Here is a 9,671-nt window from a genome sequence, read left to right on the forward strand (position 1 = left end):
GGATGATGGCTCTGTGTGGTGGAAATGAGGGCTGGTACCCTGGTCCCTTCCTCAGATGGGCCATCCTGGGGTGCTGGGACCCCATGACACTCAATGACCACCCCTGCTGCTGGTCCCAGCACAGCCCTGTGCTCCGGGCTAGCAGAGCTAACATTGATTTTGCATTATTGACCCAGGGAGCTGGGTCTGACTGCTTAGCCTTCCTCAGCAGCCTAAATCCTGACCCTAGTCCAAATCCTGGCTCCAGGTCAGTTTAGCCCCATGACATGATGATTTGGGAATTCCCAAGCTGTTTATCTATGAGGTGCAGGGCATTCAAATGGATCTGCTGTGTCCAAAAGGAGAAGGGCACAAGTTCTACCTGCTGCTTGGTGTGTGCAACTATTAATTCATCAGAATCCAGTATCTTCTGCTACCCAGACATCTGCAATGAACTGTGCCCACTGTTCCTCCCTGCAAGGTGAACTCAGCTGCCCCACTTACCCTCTGTGGTCGAGATCAGCCCTTTGGGGTGTTAATACCTGGAGTCTGCAGAGGGTGAACTTGAAGTCAGCATCGCTGCTTTCAACCCTCAGCTTGGCCCTGTGTAAATAATAACAAGGGATAATGGGCTTTCATCGGGAGACTGATGCACTCAAGCTCAGGGAAGATCAAGAATTCCCATTAAATTCACCTCGTGGGTATTTTGTGCCCAACCCTTTCCCCCACCGATGCTGAGCAGCAAACTGTGGCTGGAAAAGGGGCTGGTTTCAAAGTGTTGGAGGGATTCACCAGATTTTTCCAAGCACACCACCTCTTTGTTCATTCTCGGGTGAACTAACCCAGCCTGATATTCTAGTTTTTGTCGTAGCCATGACCTTTTCTATTCTAATTCACATCTATAAGTCTAAACCATTTTGGCATCATTTGAGCTATTCGCTGTAACAATCATTTCGCATCTCTAAGTTCCACAAGTTTATAACCTATTGTGCTGCCTCAGTTTTATTTAAATAGATAAAGTCAGATTCTCACCTGCACTAAGTTGGAGTCAAGTCAATTTATGCCATCAAAAGAGCTGGCCCAAAGCTTTCATTTCATCAAACGCCTCTTTGATCTTCTATTAGAGGAAAGGGAAAATAGAAGCACTTTATAACTGGAGGGGGTTATGCCACACATTTTATCTATCTTCTTCTGCCTCTTAGACTTATACAGAGTAGAACTGTGCTGTCCCCTTTAACTGTTCCTGGTTAGATACCCCCATGTATGCATGGACTCTCAAGACAGCCAGGAGATCCCATCTCTGGCTTGAGCAGCAGGACAAAGCTCCTGCAGGGTTATCCACTAAGAGAGGAGAAGACACCTACACATTACAAACATGTTTTAGGAAAGGCAGCAATTAACTGCACACCTGCAGGGTGCCTGGCACCTCTCGGAGGTGTCGGGTATAAGACAAGGTCCTGCACTACATGGACACAGTTTTGTCTAATCACCTTTCACTCAGGTTAAGGAAGGACCCTACCGTGCCATTTACTCTTGCTACCAGGAAGAAACCTCTCCACATCGATGGTGCTTCACACGTCACACCGAACAAAGGCTTTACTGTGTGATGCCCAACTGCATTCCCCTTCTCGCCTTCCTCTTTAGTCCCTCCCTTGACCTCCACTGTTCCCTCAGATGAACCAGCTCTCATCCCATTGAGCAGACCTTCTGCAGCCAAACAAATTTCCTGTCCATGTTCCCAATGTAATTTCTCTGTGATATGGCCTTTGGGTTGAAGAGGAACCTGGGAAGGACTCTGGAAAGGCGCCTTTATGTCTCTATTGCGGAGCAGGCCAAGGAACACCATATGAGAAGGCATTTTTCCAGTTAGACTCCTGGGTTTTATACCCTTTTTTTTTGGTGTGAGATCAGTCTGAGCTACTGAAAGGGTCTGAAAGCTCAAACTAGGTCAATGTGCAATGATTGCATCGTTGGATCGCTGCCTTGGTGATACGTATCTCACCAAGGACAAAGCCACGTCGCTTTGGCAGGCCTCTGAGCCATCAGCTAAAGCTGATCATTTTCTATCTCCAGCAGCCAGGGCTGGATGTGAAACCCCGGGCAGCAATGGATGCGTAAGCTGCCTACTCAATGTAACAGCTTACCTTGGAGCACAGGAATCCCCACGCAGGGCTTTGAGTGAGGAATTTAATCGAGTTGGGTCTCCCTTGTCTTCAGGAATGACTCAGGCCAGCTGCTTAAGAGGGAAGAGTGAACAGGCAGCGAGGGGCCATGGTGCTTGAAGGGGAGGGTTTGCCCTTACCCCTGTTAATTAGAACTTTGAGAGCACTGAAGCATGAGGATTAAAAACCTTTCCCATCTATTGCTTCTGGGCTCTCCCAGGGCTCTGCAGCTCAGGGTGCTGGTGTCACACCGCTGTTCCTACTCCCCCTCGGAGCCCTCCACATCTCTGCATCACCTGCCATGGCACAAGGCACCAGCAAGCCCAGACGGTGGTTGTGCAATTAGCTCTTGGAAACTCTGAAAGGTTAAAACATCCCCATAAACAGAAGAAGGGTTATTAAAGTTGTATTTCCAACCCTTCATCTCTCCCTGGGTGCCTTTGAGTCACTTTCTTAATGGCAAGGCAAAAAACCCAGAGCTTTTAATACAGTCTCTGTGCTGAGACCCACTCAACTCTAGGATGAGGGCACTGGGTTCTCTTCTGCTTTTACAGAGCCTGAAGATGGGCATGTAAAGTTTTTCTGGAGGCTCTGTTAATGGGGACAGGAGATAGATCTCAAGAAACACTGGTTTTTGGCATCTGACACTAATGCCAATCGCAGCCTTGTACTGCAGTGCAAATGCAGAGGACCCAGTGCAGGAAACCCTTATGTGCCTGGCACCCAAACAGCTCCAGTGGGTTCAGCAGGACCACAGAGATGGGTGAGTAGGACTCAGCTGAACAGCGGGTGCAGCATCAGGGCCAAAGGGAGAATGAAGACAAAATCCCAGAGCATGGGTAGGCAGTGATCTTCCAAAGGCTTGCCTGACAAAGGGGAAACCTGCATCTACCCCCAGCCCCTATAGTTAACATAAATTAGTGACCCAAACTCCACCTGCTGACCCAGTGTTGATACAGCACCATCAAACCAGCTCACACTATTAACCCTGGCCTGTATTCTACACTCCTTTCAGCTAAAGCTGCATCTTCAGAGACAAAGCAGGTAAAGTCAGGCTTAGTTAATTCATTTTAACTAAGTTGGCGTAAGTCTGACTTTTCCTTTGTCTAGGCAAAAGCAAGAACGACTCATTCATGGTGTGTGAGACCATTGCCAGGCACACACCTGGAGCAGCAGAGGCTGTGACAAGAGCATGGGGGTGATCACCACGCAAACATAGCTGTGACCCACAGGAAGACCCTACCGTAGCCAAGAGCTGGGAGCAGGAAAATCCATTGCAACCATCTATGAAGTGAAGCTGCACACGGCAAGAAGGTGTCTGCCACTTGGCTGCGCAGCAGCAACCACGACAGAAGTCCCTGGCTTGTGAAGTTGTCAAACTGTAAAGTTAATGAGGTAGAAATGAGAGTTCGGTGCAGGCGTCTGAGTGTTCGAATTACTCCCCGACGGCTTCGCCCTCCTCTTATTGCAGCCTGCGTAAATGAAGTGACTAAGGGTCTCCTTGGAGCGCGGCCAGCTCGCCACTGCTCCGAGTCTTGTTTTGCAGATTAATAAATGCAGAGTCGCTGCTAAAGGAAGAACATGTGGTTTCCAAGAACGAGACAAGCAGGAAAAGCAGACAGACATTACACTGCTCCTTGTCCCGGCGAAAACATAAAAGCCATACAAGCCATGCGTGCACAAACACCCCTCCGCCACACATGGGAGAGCAGAGTTGGTGTGAGACAAAGCAGGGGTGTTTGGGGGAGAGAAGGGCTCAGGTGCTGGATGGAAAAAGTTGGGCATTTTTGTGCTTTGCCACTGAAAGAGGAGCTTAAAGTGGATGGATTCGGTTGGGGTTGAGGTCTGCTTTACCTGCGTGGAGGGATGAGTGACTGAACATACAGCTGGAACACGCCAGCATCAGAAACCGCTTGGTAAAGGAAAACCTTCCCTTTTGGTACTGGTGAGTGGGTGTCTCCATAGGGAAACTCTCGGTAAGCTTAGGTGTGGGAGCCCAAGGGCAGCATGAGTAACACCGCAGGTGGAAACCAAACCAACAGCCTTGCGTGCTATGGAGAGGTGAGGGATGAATTGAGACATCTGCAAACAGCCTCGCTGGCTGAGGAACTCCCGCATCCTTCTGGGAGCCCCACCAGCTGACCTGCAGCACTATGCTGAAGTGTAGGAAGAATGTTAATCATAGAGAGCAAGCGTAGAGCTAATCCCACAGAGAGACCTCTGTGTCTAAGGCTTGTGACTATGAGATTTTGTTTCTCAAAACCCTCCCAAGTTCACCCAGAGAAGAGGATCATGGTCCTGAGCAGAACTATGCAAGACCTCCATGAGAACCCCTGAAGGAAGAGCACACACTGCAAATGTTGAATCATTTGCTTGCTGGCCAGAAAGCTTAGAGAAACCTGGAGCTGGAGCTTGTGTTCGAGCACAGCTCAAAGCCCCACGTAACCAGAAGGTTAGAGGTGTGCTGATGATGTCCATGAGCTCAGTAAAATACCCTCTTCTTGAAATTCATTATTTCAAGTCTGCCCCTTCCTATGCTAAGGAGATGAGGGGCCCCATTGGAAAGCAGGGGCTCAAGAAACAACTTTAACTCAGGATACAAGCAAGTTCAAAGGGATTTGAAAGTGGAAACAGAGGCTGGAACAAGCCTTTCACTGCTATTAGGACCATAGGAGTGATCTAGTTAGGTTTAAAAGAGGATTTGGACCCTATTGCTGTGTCTTCCCCGCACCACAGGAACTGATCCATATGTCAGATTTGAGAATAGACAATCCCAGCAAACCCAAGCCGTTACCGACGTGCTGATGATCATGTAAAACAACCCAGGCTCTCACTGCTAACATCTGCATTATCAGCGCCATCAAGTTTTCTCTACTTAAGGCTCGAATCCATCCCCAGTGCATCTTCCTTTGATAACGAAGCATCTGTTTGGATCCTGTGCGGTATCCAGTGTGCAGACAAACACATGGAACAGTGGCCCAGGGGTACTCTGCTCTCTGCTGATGATCCACACAGCGACAGGAAACTGGGAAGATCGATTTTACACCTAATTTAACATGAGTTAACATGTCTCTCTAAGTTTCTTAATGGAACGCAGCCCCGCTGCGTGTCCCTTACAGCTGTTCCCTTTATTTTGTGACTCCCAAAACTGGTGGCTTGTGACTTTAGGAAAGCTAAAGAGACTCTGGGAAAGCTCCAGGGAAAGTCTGCAGCAGCACTGGGAAAGCTTTGAAGCGTCTCATTGGGAGTGAAGGTGTCCGAGATTACTCTACAGTATGTCCAGGGAAGCTGTCAGATTCCTCTAGGACAAGGTCTGCTCAGGCTCCAAGATGGTTTCAGAAAGCTCCTATGAGCTCCAAAAGAGTTAGGACTGCTTTAGAAGACTTTGTACCTGTGCTATGGGGATGGCTCTGTGGGGATCCAGAGAAGCCCTGGGGAGCTCTTGGTTGCCTCTGGAAAGGTACCATGAAGAGTCCAGAGAAGCTGTAGGATGCAGAAGTCTCTAGAGATGCTCAGATGCCGCAGCACCACCCTGCAAGGTCTGCACTTGCAGCTCAACGACTTTGGCAACATCAGGATGCTGAGGCTGCAAAATCCATGAATGCCATGAATCCCAAAGTCTGTGATTTACCGTGTTTCACTGCTCTTTGCCAGTGTTCCACATTCGTCTGTTACAGACCTGAGGAGCTGACGCTTGAAGGGCAATTTTCGAGGGTCCTTCTGTTCCATTGCTGTTGGTCCATCACCTCTGATGCTTCCTGCTCTCTCTTGGAGAGAAGAACCAGAAAGCAAAGAGGGCAGGGCTCAAGCCTCCCACATATCCGCACACCTTCCTCCTCTTCATTTATTTCTCCCCAGAACCAGTGATTTTCTATACACACGATTTTCTTCCAGGCTATTTCTTCATGCTCAATCACTACAAGGAATCCACATGTTCCTCTCTCTCCTTCTCCTGCAACAGGTTATGTTTTCTTACAGCTTTCATACCAGCGTCCAAGGACACACATTTTCCTCTGCCTTGTCTAATCTCTGATTCAGAATCTGCTTCTTTTGAGTACCCCTTTACCTTCCCGAACAGGAACTAGAGGCTTTATTCCATGTGCCTTCCAAGTCTTGCTGGATCTGTGATTTTAAATCCTATTTTGCCACTGAGGCATTGCTTACACTTTGTAGTAATCTCTGAAGCACAGGATTTCATAAGAGGAGCTTCAGAAAGAACCAGATTGCAGACCCAGCAGTTTAATGTCATTCAAATAGGCGTTTGCAATTCCTATATATGACATTTTCACCAAGGCATGTTTCGGCTCCAGTCATTCAAAAATCATTGAATCTTAGAATCCCAGACTGGTTTGTGTTGAAGGGACCTTAAGGCTCACCCAGCTCCAACCCCTGCCATGGGCAGGGACCCCTTCCACTGGAGCAGCTTGCTCCAAGCCCCTGTGTCCAACCTGGCCTTGAGCACTGCCAGGGATGGGGCAGCCACAGCTTCTCTGGGCACCCTGTGCCAGCGCCTCAGCACCCTCATAGGGAAGAACTGCCTGTCCTCACTTGGGGACACCTTTCTATGGGTCTCTTTTGCCTCACCACTCCTGGCTGTGCTGTATCTGCTGCTGCAGCAGAGCTGAAGCCCCGGTGCCGTTAATGGGGTGAGATGTTTGCAGAAGGCCCCCGAGGTGCACAACGGGGACGTGCGCTGGCGACGGCTCCTTCCCACCTCCCCAGACACGGCTCCTGTGAGGAAGGCAGGAGCCGCTCTCCCGGTGCCTCGCAGGGCACAGAAACACAAGATCCTGTTCAGGGGACGAGGAATGTATTTCCAGAGCGCAGTTGAGTTTACGCAGCGCAAGGCAACACTCTCTTAAAGTGGTGGCAACAGCTCCTGTTCTGCAAGCCTCCGCTTTATTAGCTCCCATCCCAGAGCTGGAGCTGAGGGCTGGGTTGTTTTTCCTTTCAAGCACAGGTTAAATGCTGCATGGAATCAAAGTGCTGCTTCTTCCAGCTGCCTTAATCTTTGGAAAAACATCATTTTCTTCCCGTTTCAGTAACTTTCAGAGACTTGTTTCTGCTGTGCCCAAAGCCTGGTTTTATGCCGTATTCCCAATTTCACATGCCAAAATCCTCCTTTACCCGAAGATAGGAATTAGGCACAGTTCACATCGCCTTCTCCCTCGCCCATGCTTGTATTTTCCCCCTTTTCCTAAGAGGGCCTTTCCAGCCACTGGGAAAAAAGTGAGCTGCCTCTCAGCTCCTTGGCTCCACTGCATGGATGCTGGGATTATGCCGCAGATGTTGCCTGCGCCGAGTGTGCGAGGATACCGCATGGCGGTGTCGCAGCTGGACATCCCATTAATAGCAGCAATATTCGGCTTGAGCCATTTTAATTGAAACCACGGCTGTAGCAGCACGGCTTTTTTCCCCTTCCCTGTACACAAATGCGTTCCTCTCGGCCCTCCCCGCCTCCTGTGCAATCGTTATTGCTCTAAGACATCTGGTTTCACAGTTCAACAAGCACAGGCGCATTTCCACCGTGCAGTTCCTCGCCTGTTGACAGGGCAGAATGTTTTAATATGGGGTTACTATCATCCAGACTTCCTCCACCTCCTCATTTATGTGACGGATCCCTCTAAAGAGTCCCTCAGCTCCTCCATCTTCAATCTGCCGGGCCAGTTTTATTAGCTCGCATACATGACACCTCCATGTCTGATTTCCCACTCCCCTCCCCTCCTAAGTGAAATCCAAACCCCAAATGGGAACCGGACCTTCTTTTCCCCCTCCCTCCTTTTGTTAAGGTCTTTTCCATAGAAACAAGGCCGGCAAGCTTGGAGCCCGCTCATCTTGCAAGTGGATGTAAGGGCAGGATGAGCCCTCTCCCCCTTCTGACCAGGCTGTAGGACAACCCAGAGCACAGCAGCGATGGAAACTTGTGTCTTTATAACCTCAGGTTTTGTATGGACTTTATACTTTGCAAAGTGCAGACTGGCACCTGTGTGAATGCAAAGGGAACCTCCAGCTGATGGGGCATTTCGGGCTTCAGCATTTTGCAACACAATCATAGAATCACAGGGTAGTTTGGGTTGGAAGGGACCTTAAAGCTCCTCCAGTCCCAACCCCTGCCACGGGCAGGGACCCCTTCCACTGGAGCAGCTTGCTCCAAGCCCCTGTGTCCAACCTGGCCTTGAACACTGCCAGGGATGGGGCAGCCACAGCTTCTCTGGGCACCCTGTGCCAGTGCCTCAGCACCCTCACAGGGAAGAGCTTCTGCCTAAGAGCTCATCTCAGTCTCCCCTCGGGCAGGTTAAAGCCGTTCCCCTTGGCCTGTCCATACAGGCCCTAGAACTAGTTTATGTTTGGGGGCTGGAACTGGATGACCTTAAGGTCCTTTCCAACCCAAACCATTCTATGATTCTATGTAGATCACTGAGCAGAGTTTATGCTTCATTTCAGCCGAGGAAGCCCAGTGCAAGGCACAAGTCCTCACCCTCCAAACCGTTCTTTTTCCCATACTAAAGCTGCATGTAAGATACCTCCAGCAGATACCCCTTATCCGAAGTCAAGCACCACCTCCGAGGGGTTTAAACCTGCCTCACCAAGCTGAGCTTTCACTGGAACGATTACACCTGCTTGCCCAAGCTGTGAATTGGGCTCTTTATTTTCTTTTTAGGCTTTATTGTACAAAACAGGCAAAACTGAAGGGAAAAACCATCACAAGGGGAGGTAAAAACAAACTTTACCTTTCAGTCTTGGTTTATTGGTTACTGGAAAATAAGTTTTACAAACTATCTCTTGCAAAGGACTTGTTTTCAGCTAGTTTATATGGGAGCTTTTGTTCACATAAAAGTTTAGAAAGCTACTTTCCTCTTCTCCTTTCCCCCCCCCTCCTCCCCAATACATAAGGGAGGTATTACAGTGTGAAATATATCTACCGCTAGCAGGGCTGTGTTGTGAAGCTAAAATGAACACAGTAAATTCTGAGAAGGAATTTGTTTAACCTATAACCTTAAAGTAATAAGTGGAGTGCTAAATGTTTTGGCTCACACTGATATATTTTTATAACACTTGGCAAGGCAGCTCGGAGTCTGAAAGGAAAACTCGAGCGCTGGAGAAACAGCTCACTCCATCCCCATCTCCAGGAGGCTGAGCCCTCAGCCCGCCACGGACCCCATCCCTCCGTGCGGGCACCGGGAGCACACGTGCGGCCACGTGTGCGCATACGTGTAGGCACGCGTGTGCCCGCAGGAGCCGGAGCGCGGTGGGATGGGGGAAGCCAGTGCAACTCTACACGTTGCACCCCATCAGCCTGCCTGGTTTAAGCTGTGTCAGCTGCATTTGCCTTTTTTAATGTCGTCAAAACCCTTTGGGGGGCTCTGGGGGGAGTTGGGCAGCGGGAGATGGTGCTCGAGGTGATGCTCAGACCCCCATCGGCAGCAAATGCGACCCCGATGGTCCCCCGTGAACCATTCCCCCATCTGCCCCTGGGATCCATAATTTCCCTCCTCTTTCCAGCACACAAGCATGTTTTCCCAAAGATTT

Source organism: Pezoporus occidentalis, unplaced genomic scaffold, assembly GCF_034315485.1.
Source record: "Pezoporus occidentalis ecotype Australia unplaced genomic scaffold, CSIRO_AGI_Poc_V1 ctg208, whole genome shotgun sequence".
Lineage (NCBI taxonomy): Eukaryota > Metazoa > Chordata > Aves > Psittaciformes > Psittacidae > Pezoporus > Pezoporus occidentalis.